Raw genomic sequence first — 14,436 nt, 5'->3', positions numbered from 1 at the left:
TCACATTTGGAAAATGCTGTGGGGAAGGAAAAGTCAGGATTGCGACTTATTGGCCGAACACTTAAAAAATGCAGCAGGTCTGCTAAAGGGACTGCCTACCCTACGTTTGTCCGCCCTCTGCTGGAGTACTGCTATGCGATGTGGGATCCGCGTCAGTTGGGACTGACGGAGGACACTGAAAAAGTTAAAAAAAGGGCAGCTTCTTTTGTATCACCGCAAAATACGGGAGAGGTTGCCACGGATATGATAAGCGAATTGGGTTGACAGTCGTTAAAAAAAGCCATTTTTAGTTGCAGTAGGATCTTCTGATGAAATGCCAATCACAAATTCCTCCTATATAGCGAGAAATGATATTCACAATAAAATAAGAGAAATCACAGCTCGCACTGAAAGATTTGTGTGCTCGTTATTCCTGTGCGCAGTTCGCGTGTGAAACGGTAGAGAAATGGTGTGTAACAGGTTAGACGAACGCTCTTCCAGGCACTGAATTGTGACTTGCAGAGTAATCATGTATCTACATCTACATCTACATCCATACTCCGCAAGCCACCTGATGGTGTGTGGCAGAGGGTACCTTGAGTACCTCCATCGGTTCTCCCTTCTATTCCAGTCTCGTATTGTTCGTGGAAAGAAGGATTGTCGGTATGCCTCTGTGTGGGCTCTAATCTCTCTGATTTTATCCTCATGATCCCTTCGCGAGATATACGTAGGAGGGAGCAATATACTGCTTGACTCTTCGGTGAAGGTATGTTCTCGAAACTTTGACAAAAGCCCGTACCGAGCTACTGAGCGTCTCTCCTGCATAGTCTTCCACTGGAGTTTATCTATCATCTCCATAACGCTTTCGCGATTACTAAATGATCCTGTAACGAAGCGCGCTGCTCTCCGTTGGATCTTTTCTATATCTTCTGTCAACCCTATCTGGTACGGATCCCACACTGCTGAGCAGTATTCAAGCAGTGGGCGAACAAGCGTACTGTAACCTACTTCCTTTGTTTTCGGATTGCATTTCCTTAGGATTCTTCCAATGAATCTCAGTCTGGCATCTGCTTTACCGACGATCAACATTATATGATCATTCCATTTTAAATCACTCCTAATGCGTACTCCCAGATAATTTATGGTATTAACTGCTTCCAGTTGCTGACCTGCTATTTTGTAGCTAAATGATAAGGGATCTATCTTTCTGTGTATTCGCAGCACATTACACTTGTTTACATTAAGATTCAATTGCCATTCCCTGCACCATGCGTCAATTCGCTGCAGATCCTCCTGCATTTCAGTACAATTTTCCATTGTTACAACCTCTCGATACACCACAGCATCATCTGCTAAAAGCCTCAGTGAACTTCCGATGTCATCCACAAGGTCATTTATGTATATTGTGAATAGCAACGGTCCTATGACACTCCCCTGCGGCACACCTGAAATCACTCTTACTTCGGAAGACATCTCTCCATTGAGAATGACATGCTGCGTCCTGTTATCTAGGAACTCCTCAATCCAATCACAGAATTGGTCTGATAGTCCATATGCTCTTACTTTGTTCATTAAACGATTGTGGGGAACTGTATCGAACGCCTTGCGGAAGTCAAGAAACACGGCATCTACCTGGGAACCCGTGTCTATGGCCCTCTGAGTCTCGTGGACGAATAGCGCGAGCTGGGTTTCACATGACCGTCTTTTTCGAAACCCATGCTGATTCCTACAGAGTAGATTTCTAGTCTCCAGAAAAGTCATTATACTCGAACACAATACGTGTTCCAAAATTCTACAACTGATCGACGTTAGAGATATAGGTCTATAGTTCTGCACATCTGCTCGACGTTCCTTCTTGAAAACGGGGATGACCTGTGCCCTTTTCCAATCCTTTGGAGCGCTACGCCCTTCTAGAGACCTACGGTACACCGCTGCAAGAAGGGGGGCTAGTTCCTTCGCGTACTCTGTGTAAAATTGAATTTGTATCCCATCAGGTCCAGAGGCCTTTCCTCTTTTGAGCGATTTTAATTGTTTCTCTATCCCTCTGTCGTCTATTTCGATATCTACCATTTTGTCATCTGTGCGACAATCTAGAGATGGAACTACAGTGCAATCTTCCTCTGTGAAACAACTTTGGAAAAAGACATTTAGTATTTCGGCCTTTAGTCTGTCATCCTCTGTTTCAGTACCATTTTGGTCACAGAGTGTCTGGACATTTTGTTTTGATCCACCTACCGCTTTGACATAAGACCAAAATTTCTTATTTCGCTTCGCGTAATTTTTGTTTGTCTGCAAGGCTTTGGCTATGTTTATGTTTGCTGTGAAGTTCCCTTTGCTTCCGCAGCAGTTTTCTAACTCGGTTGTTGTACCACGGTGGCTCTTTTCCATCTCTTACGATCTTTCTTGGCACATACTCATCTAACGCATTATGTACGACGGTTTTGAACCTTGTCCACTGATCCTCAACACTATCTGTACTTGAGACAAAACTTTTGTGTTGAGCCAACAGGTACTCTGAAATCTGCTTTTTGTCACTTTTTCTAAACAGAAAAATCTTCCTACCCTTTTTAATATTCCTATTTACGGCTGAAATCATCGATGCCGTAACCGCTTTATGATCGCTGATTCCCTGTTCTGCGTTAACTTTTTCAAATAGTTCGGGTCTGTTTGTCACCAGAAGGTCTAATATGTTATCGCCACGAGTCGGTTCTCTGTTTAACTGCTCAAGGTAGTTTTCAGATGTAGATATGAATGTGGAAGCAGATGTAAGACTATATTCATCCAGTGTTTGAATATCGGAGGACTTTGCGATTTTTGACAAACTTAATCTATAATATCAAATCCTCACGAAACATTTTCTCTTTGAGTCCGAACTGTCCTCTCCACCCCCCGCCCCTCCCCAACCCCTCACAAAATGATGAAAGCAAAGAAGTTTATCGCTTATTGCATTCTCGTATATCATGCTGTAAAACTTTAGCACCAGGCACTTCACTTTAACTTATTCCTTCTTTACTACTAGCTCCATTCGCGCACATTTTGTAGATAGTATGGTATACGATTAAACCTCTGAATGTACGTGCAAAGTTATACTGTTGTACGACACAAACAATGAGATTAATGAAAAACTAGCTTCTGCTGCAAACGGAGCAAAAATTACTCTGATTGTACTCATCCAGTGGTTGATAATGATAACATTCAGCGACTTCGACCAAAACCTATGATCAATCCTAAATTAACAAAAACCGACATATTTACGGGTTTGCAAGCTCATCTATAAATATTTCACACGTATGACGTTTTGGAACACAGCATGACAATTAAGGAACAAACACTGTAACATGCAACTGACCCTATCAGCCAAAATGGCGTATATACACTACTGGCCATTAAAATTGCTACACCAAGAAGAAATGCAGATGATAAACGGGTATTCATTGGACAAATATATTATACTAAAACTGACATGTAATTACATTTTCACGCAATTTGGGTCCATAGATCCTAAGAAATCAGTACCCAGAACAACCATCTCTGGCCGTAATAACAGCCTTTATACGCCTGGGCAATGAGTCAAACAGAAATTGGATGGCGTGTATAGGTGCAGCCGCCCATGCAGCTTCAACACGATACCACAGTTCATCAAGAGTAGTGACTGGCGTATTGTGACGAGCCAGTTGCCCAGCCACCATTGACCAGACGTTTTCAATTCGTGAGAGATCTGGAGAATGTGTTGGCCAGGGCAGCAGTCGAACATTTTATGTATCCAGAGAGGCCCATACAGGACCTGCAACATGCGGACGTGCATTTCCTGCTGAAATGTAGGGTTTCGCAAGGATCGAATGAAATGTAGAACCACGGGTCGTAACACATCTGAAATGTAACGTCCACTGTTCAAAGTGCTGTCAATGCGAACAAGAGGTTTACGTGTAAGTAGGTTGTTTAGGTTTTTATGTTGGTAACGCCACGTAGCGCTCTGTATGAAAATGGCTGACTGTGCTGTGTGCAATCTGTGACTGGTTGGCATTGTTGCAATGTTCGCTATTTTAGTGTTGGGCAGCTGGATGTGAACAGCGCGTAGCGTTGCGAAGTTGGAGGTGAGCCGCCAGCAGTGGTGGATATGGGGAGGGAGATGGCGGAGTTTTGACAGCGGATGATCTGGACGTGTGTCCATCAGAGACAGCAAATTTGTAAGACTGGATGCCATGAACTGATACATACTTCTGAACACTATTAAGGTAAATACATTGTTTGTTCTTTATCAAAACCTTTCATCTGCTAAGTATGCCTATCAGTAGTTAGTGCTTTCAGTAATTAGAATCTTTTATTTAGCTGGCAGTATTGCCGCTGGCTGTATTGCCGTAGTTCGAGTAACGAAGATTTTTGTGAGGTAAGTGATTCATGAAAGGTATAGGTTATTGTTAGTCAGGGCCGTTGGTTTGTAGAGATTATTGAAAGTCAGATTGAGTTGCGCTAAAAATATTGTGTGGCAGTTTAGTGTTGATCAGAATAGGTAAAGAGCGAAGTGTCTGAGAACGTTCAGCTCTGCTCAGCTGTTTGAAAATCAAATAATGTAAGAGGTTTATCAGCACAGTAATTCATAAATTTTTCTAAGGGGATGTTTCAACCGAGACGTGCAACCAATGACACCCCATACCATCACGCCGGGTGATACGCCACTATGGCGATGACGAATACACGCTTCCAATGTGCGTTCACCTCGACGTCGCCAAACACGGATGCGACCATCATCATGGTGTAAAAGCGAACATGGATTCATCCGAAAAAATGACGTTTTGCCATTCGTGCACCCAGGTTCGTCGTTGAGTGCACCATCGCAGGCGCTCTTGTCTGTGATGCGGCGTCAAGGGTAACCGCAGCCATGGTCTCCGAGCTAGTAGTCCGTGCTGCTGCAAACGTCGTCGAACTGTTCGTGCAGATGGTTGACTCAGGGATCGAGACGTGGCTCCACGATCCGTTACAGCCATGCGGATAAGATGCCTGTCATCTCGACTGCAAGTGATACGAGGCCATTAAGATCCAGAACGGCGTTCCAAATTACCCTCCTGAAACCATCGGTTCAATATGCTGCAAACAGTCATTGGATCTCGACCAACGCAAGCAGCAATATCGCGATACGATAAACAGCAATCGCGATATGCTACAATCCGACCTTTATCAAAGTCGGTAACGTGATGGTACGCATTTCTCCCGCATACACGAGGCATCACAGCAACGTTTCACCAGGCAACGCCGGTCAACTGCTGTTTGTGTATGAGAAATGGGTTGGAAACTTTCCTCATGTGAGCACGTTGTAGGTGTCGCCACCGGCGCCAACCTTGTTTGAAGGCTCTGAAAAGCTAATCATTTGCATATCATAGCATCTTCTTCCTGTCGGTTAAATTTTAGGTCTGTAGCACGTCATCTTTGTGATGAAGCAATTTTAATGGCCAGTAGTGTATCTTGGGAGTAATGCGACCTTGAAGAGTAAACATGGTGCACCATTAAATACCACTATGTGAATCCCAGATGATCATAGTACCACTGCCATGTTTCACTCTTGTGACGTAAACTCAGGTACTAGTTGCAAAGAGTGTGAAACTTTAGGGTGGCTATAATTTCGCACCTTACAAGCACTCATCTACATACTTTGCCATGATTCACAACCGGAATTAGGTATCGTTCGGTAGGTTGTACATCGTATATAGGAAGAAGACTGTCATTGTCACGTACAATTTGTAAATAGTTGTTAACGCTTACTGCATGAAAGGTGAGGCAGTGTGTTTATCATCAAAACGGCGTAATGAATGACTGCCTATACTAGTAGAGATTGGAACGCCAGTAGAAATGAAACGGCAGGCGTAACGCAAGCCCTGGGTGGAAAAGCCCAGACAGGTGTGTTGGTCCTGCTTCACACAGGATGTGCCACGACGGACGGTCTGGGCACCTGAGCGCAGAAGGACAATACAGCGGCGGCCGGCCGACGTTGTAATAGGGCCAGAAGGACAACCGGATAATACTTCGGAAACACTCAAAATCTTGGACGCAGTGGAGTGGATGGTTTATTTCTGAGGAATTTTTACTCTGAGAAGCATACCATTGAGAGAGTGTAGGTATTTCCTAGCAAACTTTCCGCACTGGACGACAAAAGACGAAAATATGGTTCTTCAGCGTTCGGAAGAATCTGTAGAGAGGGAGAATATTTCGTGGTTTCGAGAATATGATTCGTTTTCGGAATTACGAGGGAGGGGAGCTGAGCTTTGCTGGGGAGCCAACAGTTGAGATAAGAGGTCTTCTGTTTTGAGCGCCCGGGTTTGACGGTCGCTCAGTATCAGCTTTTATTGGTACAGACGGACTTGCTGTCTTTGCTCTCGGGAGATTTTATACTTAGAACGGTTAGGCACTGTACTGTTGCGAACTCATACGATTCTGGACTTCTCCTCTGGGTAGGGAGTCGTAGTTGAGTATGCAGCATTCAGTAATTGAGAGCAATTCTTCTTCCTATACTCACGTTGAGACGTTATCTGAACTCCGTCCTTTTGGCTGGGAGTTCGCGTTTCTCGTCTGTAGAACACACAGAGGAGAAGGCAGTATTAGGTTATACTAGTCGGAGGACCGTCGTCTTCCGTCCTAGTGTTTGAATGTGGTCTTTTTTTATATTTTGTGGCTGGAGTTCTTCCGTCGTCGCAGACGTGTACGAGAACCGTCATTTCGAACACCGGACGCAGTACATACGGTGATATTGCTGATTGATTCGGCTTATTAGGGCTTAAAGCTTAACAGCTGTGATCAAGTAAATTTAATTTCCTCTGGGGTTGCACACCACTGTAGATCATCTTTGAAAGTGGTGTCTTCTAGTGTTTGGTACGTAGGTGATGTCAGTCATCTCGCGTTATTTATATTAGATCGCGTAGCCAAAAAAAATGGAGCAAATTTGGGCGATTTATACATCATCTTAGTTGGGAAATCCGTTTGTATCTCTTTTTGTCCGTTCGACATTGATAGATATGCATTTGTAATTATACTAAGAGCTTTTAATATACAATAAATGTATAAGCAGAAACTACAGGGTGTTTCAAAAATGACCAGTATATTTGAAACGGCAATAAAAACTAAACGAGCAGCGATAGAAATACACCGTTTGTTGCAATATGCTTGGGACAACAGTACATTTTCAGGCGGACAAACTTTCGAAATTACAGTAGTTACAATTTTCAACAACAGATGGCGCTGCAAGTGATGTGAAAGGTATAGAAGACAACGCAGTCTGTGGGTGCGCCATTCTGTACGTCGTCTTTCTGCTGTAAGCGTGTGCTGTTCACAACGTGCAAGTGTGCTGTAGACAACATGGTTTATTCCTTAGAACAGAGGATTTTTCTGGTGTTGGAATTCCACCGCCTAGAACACAGTGTTGTTGCAACAAGACGAAGTTTTCAACGGAGGTTTAATGTAACCAAAGGACCGAAAAGCGATACAATAAAGGATCTGTTTGAAAAATTTCAACGGACTGGGAACGTGATGGATGAACGTGCTGGAAAGGTAGGGCGACCGCGTACGGCAACCACAGAGGGCAACGCGCAGCTAGTGCAGCAGGTGATCCAACAGCGGCCTCGGGTTTCCGTTCGCCGTGTTGCAGCTGCGGTCCAGATGACGCCAACGTCCACGTATCGTCTCATGCGCCAGAGTTTACACCTCTATCCATACAAAATTCAAATGCGGCAACCCCTCAGCGCCGCTACCATTGCTGCACGAGACACATTCGCTAACGATATAGTGCACAGGATTGATGACGGCGATATGCATGTGGGCAGCATTTGGTTTACTGACGAAGCTTATTTTTACCTGGACGGCTTCGTCAATAAACAGAACTGGCGCATATGGGGAACCGAAAAGCCCCATGTTGCAGTCCCATCGTCCCTGCATCCTCAAAAAGTACTGGTCTGGGCCGCCATTTCTTCCAAATGAATCATTGGCCAATTTTTCAGATCGGAATCGATTACTGCATCACGCTATCTGGACATTCTTCGTGAATTTGTGGCGGTACAAACTGCCTTAGACGACACTGCGAACACCTCGTGGTTTATGCAAGATGATGCCCGGCCACATTTCACGGCCGACGTCTTTAATTTCCTGAATGAATATTTCGATGATCGTGTGCTTTGGGCTACCCGAAACATACAGGAGGCGGCGTGGATTGGCCTCCCTATTCGCCAGACATGAACCCCTGTGACTTCTTTCTGTGCGGACACTTGAAAGACCAGGTGTACCGCCGGAATCCAGAAACAATTGAACAGCTGAAGCAGTACATCTCATCTGCATGTGAAGCCATTCCGCCAGACACGTTGTCAAAGGTTTCGGGTAATTTCATTCAGAGACTACGCCATATTATTGCTACGCATGGTGGATATGTGGAAAATATCGTACTATAGAGTTTCCCAGACCGCAGCGACATCTGTTGTTGAAAATTGTAACTACTGTAATTTCGAAAGTTTGTCTGCCTGAAAATGTACTGTTGTCCCAAGCATATTGCAACAAACAGTGTATTTCTATCACTGCTCGTTTAGTTTTTGTTGCCGTTTCAAATATACCGGTCATTTTTGAAACACCCTGTACATTGATCATTTAGTAGTTACTAGTTCCTTAATCAGTCATTTATGTTTGTGTGTTAATTTAAATGTTAAAGAGCAAGAAGGAGGAAATAATGTCACCATTAAAAGATCCTCGGATCTGCTTCAGAGGGTAGTCGGACAGGGCAAATCTTCATTTACGCGTTCAGGATTTCCGTTGCGCACGTTCATTTTACACCCGCCTGGTGTATCATCTTGGAAAACAAGACTCGTCCAATCGCATAACTTTCTTCCATTGCTCCATTCTTCTGTTTGTATGGCTTTGGCACCACATTTTAATGTTACGGAGATTTGATCACTGATGTGTGGTTTTGAAATTCCAACTCGGTCTGTACTTCCCTGTTTCTGGGGATCATTTTGTGTTGTTTTGTTGCTGCCAAGGGTCGTGGGTGCAACATTCAGTTCTGCAGTGACCTTTGCAACCGCCATTCTCTTAATTTTTCATGATAGTACTCCTGAATTATTGTCCGTTAGGATCGCTCAGCGTCCGCATTCTTCCACGTTGTGACTAAGCTGATGATGTTTTTCCGATTTCCCTGTACGCGGTATATATCAAACACGTCGTCCATCTTGGTTACGGAAGCACCCACCATAGCAGCACCAACAATTCACCCACGTTCGAATTCACTTACAAGGGAACCTCTCCATCGCACCCCCGTCAGATTTAGTTATAAATGGACACAGTGGTTAGGCCTTGAAAAGCTAAACACAGATCAATCGAGAAAACAGGAAGAAGTTGTGTGGAACTATGAAAAAATAAGCAAAATATACAAACTGAGTAGTCCGTGTGTAGTATAAGCAACATCAAGGAAAAGATGAGCTGAAGAGCGCCGTGGTCCCGTGGTTACAGTGAGCAACTGCGGAACGAGAGGTCCTTGGTTCGAGTCCTCCCTCGAGTGAAAATTTTACTTTCCTTATTTTCGCAAAGTTACGATCTGTCCGTTCATTCATTGACGTCTCTGTTCACTGTAATAAGTTTAGTGTCAGTGTTTTGCGACCGTAAAACCGTGCGATTAGTAGACGAAAGGACGTGCCCCTCCAATAGGAACCGAAAACATTTGATCGCAAGGTCATAGATCAACCGATTCCTCCACAGGAAAACACGTCTGATATATTTTTTACGACACTGGTGACGGCATGTGCGTCACATGACAGGAATATGTTGTCGACCAACCTAACTTGCACACTTGGCGAATAGATAAAAAGATTCTTCTACCTTGCCCGATTTAGGTTTTCTTGTGAATGTGATAATCACTGCCAAAAAAGTGATGAAAGCATAAGAGTTTGTCACATAAACTGCAACAAATGAATGCAAGTTTCACAGTCGCACAGGTTTCCCTGTGCTCTGTCAAAACAAATGTTTTTTACGTTTTCAAATGTTTCCGTGCGTAGACCGTCAAATCCTGCATATGTCCAAGCAAATCTGAACATGTCCTGGAATTTTGGAGAGCGAAGTTGATTATGTGTGAGTGCCTGAACTTTGATAATTATCTGAAAATAAAAAATTAAACTTTTCACCCGAGGGAAGATTTGAACCAAGGACCTCTCGTTCCGCAGCTGCTCACGCTAACCACGGGACCACGGCGCTCGGAAACTAACACACTCCTTGATGATGCCTAGCTTGCGCATGGACTACTCAGTTTGTATATTTTGCTTATTTTTTTCATAGTTCCACACAACTTCTTCCTGTTTTCTCGATTGATCTGTGTTCAGTTTTTCAAGGCCTATCCCTGTGCCAACTTATAACTAAATCTGAGGGGGGTGTGATGGGGAGGTTCCCTTGTTAGCATCAACATAATGCTCTCACAACTACACAGAACACTGTTCTGACCAAGAGTGGGTGAGGAGACTGCAGAGGTGTCGTTCATGGTTAAATACAAGAGGGCCACAAACAGGCTTGGTTAACGCCTGTATTTGTGTTCAAGTATTCGTTTATGACGGTGTTTCTATATTTTGGTCCGGTCACTGCGCGGTCAAACGACATGATATAGTTTTGAAAACGGCGTAGTATGTAAGATTTCTTAAAGAAAGTAGATGTAATTTTTGAAATTGCTTGGATTACTACATGCTACACTCTAAATAAATGCCGACAAGCGGACAACATCCAAGGGGTATTGTTAAACAAATGTGCCGTTCAATGAATAACTGCGGCGTGATGCTAAGTATCGGTATACAGACGTAGAACGTGTGATACCGGTGAGAGTGTAGGAGCATAGGATGTCTGCGCTACTCCCCACTGTTTCTTGGAGACGAACACGATGAATTCCGTACCATGGTCATGTCTTCATTGCAGTCTGCTGGGTAATTTTTCATCGCGATGTGACAGGCAGTAAAAATCCACAAAATTGAAGGGTATGGTATAACGTTTAACGAAATCGGCATAAATTGGAATGTGGTCGACCAAATCACGCAAATTTTGATTGAAAATCCACTGTAATCCTCCCACAGAATACTATGTTTTTGTGGTGTCACAGCCAGACACCACACTTGCTAGGTGGTAGCCTTTAAATCGGCCGCGGTCCGTTAATATACGTCGGACCCCCGTGTCGCCACTATCAGTGATTGCAGACCGAGCGCCGCCACACGGCAGGTCTAGTCTAGAGAGACTCCCGAGCACTCGGCCCAGATGTACAGCCGACTTTGCTAGCGATGGTTCACTGCCTACATACGCTCTCATTTGCCGAGACGATAGTTAGCATAGCCTTCAGCTACGTCATTTGCTACGACCTAGCAAGGCGCCATTACCAGTTACTATTGATGCTGTAAAACATGTACCGTCAAGAGCGATGTTCACCATTTATGGATTAAAGTTAAGTATTCCACCAGCTACGTCCTTTTTTGCTAGTCTAACTTCCTTGACCTGTTCCAGACCTCACGCCAGCCTGCGTGAGTTAAAACGCGTGCTCTTCGGCTTCCTCTCACACCGGGTTGGCTCTCTTGCCAATCCACAACAGTTTTACACACGTTGACTCCATAATAAACATCCGTTCAAGGCACATCCCTGAAGAAGAAGTGGTGCTCTGAATTGTATATCAGCATCTCCCTCACCCTATGGAGTAGTTTTGTCGTCACAAATGCCATGTGGTTTTGGGGAACAAATGCACAAAATGAACACAATTTCCAAGCTTCAGAAAAGAGCCATAGGAATAATAACCAAAAATAGTAGACGAGCTCATTGTAAAAATCTGTTCAAAACGCTGGGGATTTTGGCTGCACCATGTGACTACATTTACCAGTCAGTTGTGCACATCCAAAATAACATTGGTAACAGCTCTGTCCATTACCATGGAACGAGAGCTCGACTCAACTTACATTTACCAAGGAGAAATGAACATAAAACTCAAAACAGCATTTTCTACCAAGGAATAAAACTGTAGAATAAATGACGGAAAGAGATTAAAGAAATTGCAAAAATACACTTATTTAAAAAGGCAGCTAAAAAGTATGCAATACACATTGCATACATCCATTGACGAATTACTTGGATAAAACAAAAATGGTTCAAATGGCTCTTGGCACTATGGGACTTCTGAGGTCATCAGTCCCCTAGAACATGGAACTACTTAAACCTAACTAACCTAAGGACATCACACAAATCCATGCCCGAAGAAGGATTCGAACCTGCGACCGTAGAAGTCACGCGGTTCCAGACTGCAGCGCCTAGAACCGCTCGGCCAAACTGGCCGGCTTGGGTAAAACAGAGCAGGGTATTGGTAAAAAAAATGTTATACAAATAAATAAAAATAATAATAATATATTATTATTATTATAAAACATCCAACATTCCACATAAAACCTTCACACTACGCTTTTTTCCTTCGTCTTTCCTTTTTTAGGAAAACTTAGCCCCAAAATATACATTGCACAGTACTAACACCTCTTCCTCTTTGTGAACTTAGCGTGTCACTCATTATAGAGGGATGGTGACTCAGTTTTTCAGGATAGGAAACGGGAAGTTGTGGTACAGAAAATGGCCCGCAGATCACCAGTGTGTGTGTGTGTGTGTGTGTGTGTGTGTGTGTGTGTGTGAAGTGTTATGAAACAATGCATATAGTGTGTTCAATGTGATATTACATTGTGTAATAAGTTATTTGTAAAAAAAAAAGTATTGTATACCAGAAGTAAATCTAATGATTGTCTCTAACTAGAAGTCCGTAAATTTATGTGTATATGAATTAGCTTATTTTAAATTGGTCTAAACCTGTAAATACTTTGACATGTTATATATCCTTGTAATAAGGGATCTACAGATGAATAAAGCTGCAGCTGCTACTGCTACTACCACCACCACCACCACCACCACCACCACCACCACTACTACTACTACTACTACTACTACTACTACTGTTCTCTGGTCATCGTATGACTCTCTCTCTGATCTATTGGTGTTCCGTTTCCAAATTCGTAGTTAATATTGCACCCTAACAGCTGAAAATCTGCCCTTGACATACCAAGGTCTCGTTAATCATCACCTCTGCACCACCCCTTTCCTGCCATAGCTTTCTCCCGTAGCCGGAAAGCGCGAGCCTTAAAATGTCATGGACTATCCTTCCGACTGCTCACGTTGGCTACACTCCATGGGAATGCACTGTGCAGATGGCCACACAGCTTTCGCTTTCGTGGACGTGGAAATAAGGATTTCCTGGTAACGTTACTAAGAAATCAAATAGGCATTTCTCGAGAGTCTAATGTTCTGATCCCACCGGCAGGAACCAGAGACCTCGAGACCACGCAAGACTTCCTCGAATAAAATAGGTAATTCAAAAGCGAGAAGATGGAAATAATTATTATGTTTCATAAGGCTAGACTCAGTTAGTATTCCGAAAACTGCCGTTCGGGGAAATGTAGCTGTACTGTAGTGGGTAGATAGTTGGGTAGGAGACTTCACTAGTAGAGACGGGCAAACTCGTTCATCCTTGGGAACTAGTTCACTGCTGATCGGTCTTTTTTGGGAACCGTTCATTTTTACTCGTTCACCGTTCATTTGTACTTGGTATATGCTTCTAATGAAAAGCTGAAAACTAGTAGTGTAGGTGACTGAAGGATGGAGGCCACCAAGAGGGGGCACTTGCCTCCCCCCTGGAGTATAGAGTTTTTATTCATTACAGAACTCTTACACACTTTTAGAAGCAATTTCTGTGATTCTGCAGAACCTCTCGTTTAGGCGCTGTGTGGCTGATCGCAGGGAAATAATATAGGGTGGCGCACGGAAAACCGGCCCCGAGTACAGACTGCTCGACAATTACGGACGATGTGTTGCCCGTTACGAGCAGATACAAGAGACAGACAAACATGTAATGATTAGGCAGCGAAGAAATAACAACTTAATGCAAGCAACAATGGCGAACCAATCGATGACGATGTGTAGAGAGCTGGAGAAGAGAACATGAAAATCTCACGCGACGCGCATAGGCTATAGCACATGTAGTCTTGTAAACCTGTTGGTGGCTGTTTCCCAACTTAATAGATCACAAGTGTCTTGTAAAACATTCTTCGTTTCGACTTCCACTACATAGCTATGCTACGTTGTAAACAATAATCGTTTACCCCCTATATACGCTTCACATTGTCTCTGAGTTCGTAGGCGAAGTAGACTTTATGGAAGCATAAAATGAACTGTGGTTTTCTCATCATACTTGCGTCACACGCTTAGTAAGAATTAGGTTTTTATGATGCATTATTAAAGTTAATGCAGCAATAATAATAATAATAATTAAGTTCATAGTAAGAAAGTTTTTGGTTTGAAAGCTCCTTCTGAACAAATGTTTTTGAGATAGTAAGTAAATACGATTTTATGGCAATCTATGTCTTTTCAAATAGAGAGGCACCGCTT

Source organism: Schistocerca serialis, chromosome 12 (genome assembly GCF_023864345.2).
Source record: "Schistocerca serialis cubense isolate TAMUIC-IGC-003099 chromosome 12, iqSchSeri2.2, whole genome shotgun sequence".
NCBI lineage: Eukaryota > Metazoa > Arthropoda > Insecta > Orthoptera > Acrididae > Schistocerca > Schistocerca serialis.
The sequence above is the reverse complement of the archived record's forward strand: the minus strand, read 5'-3'. Positions refer to the sequence as shown.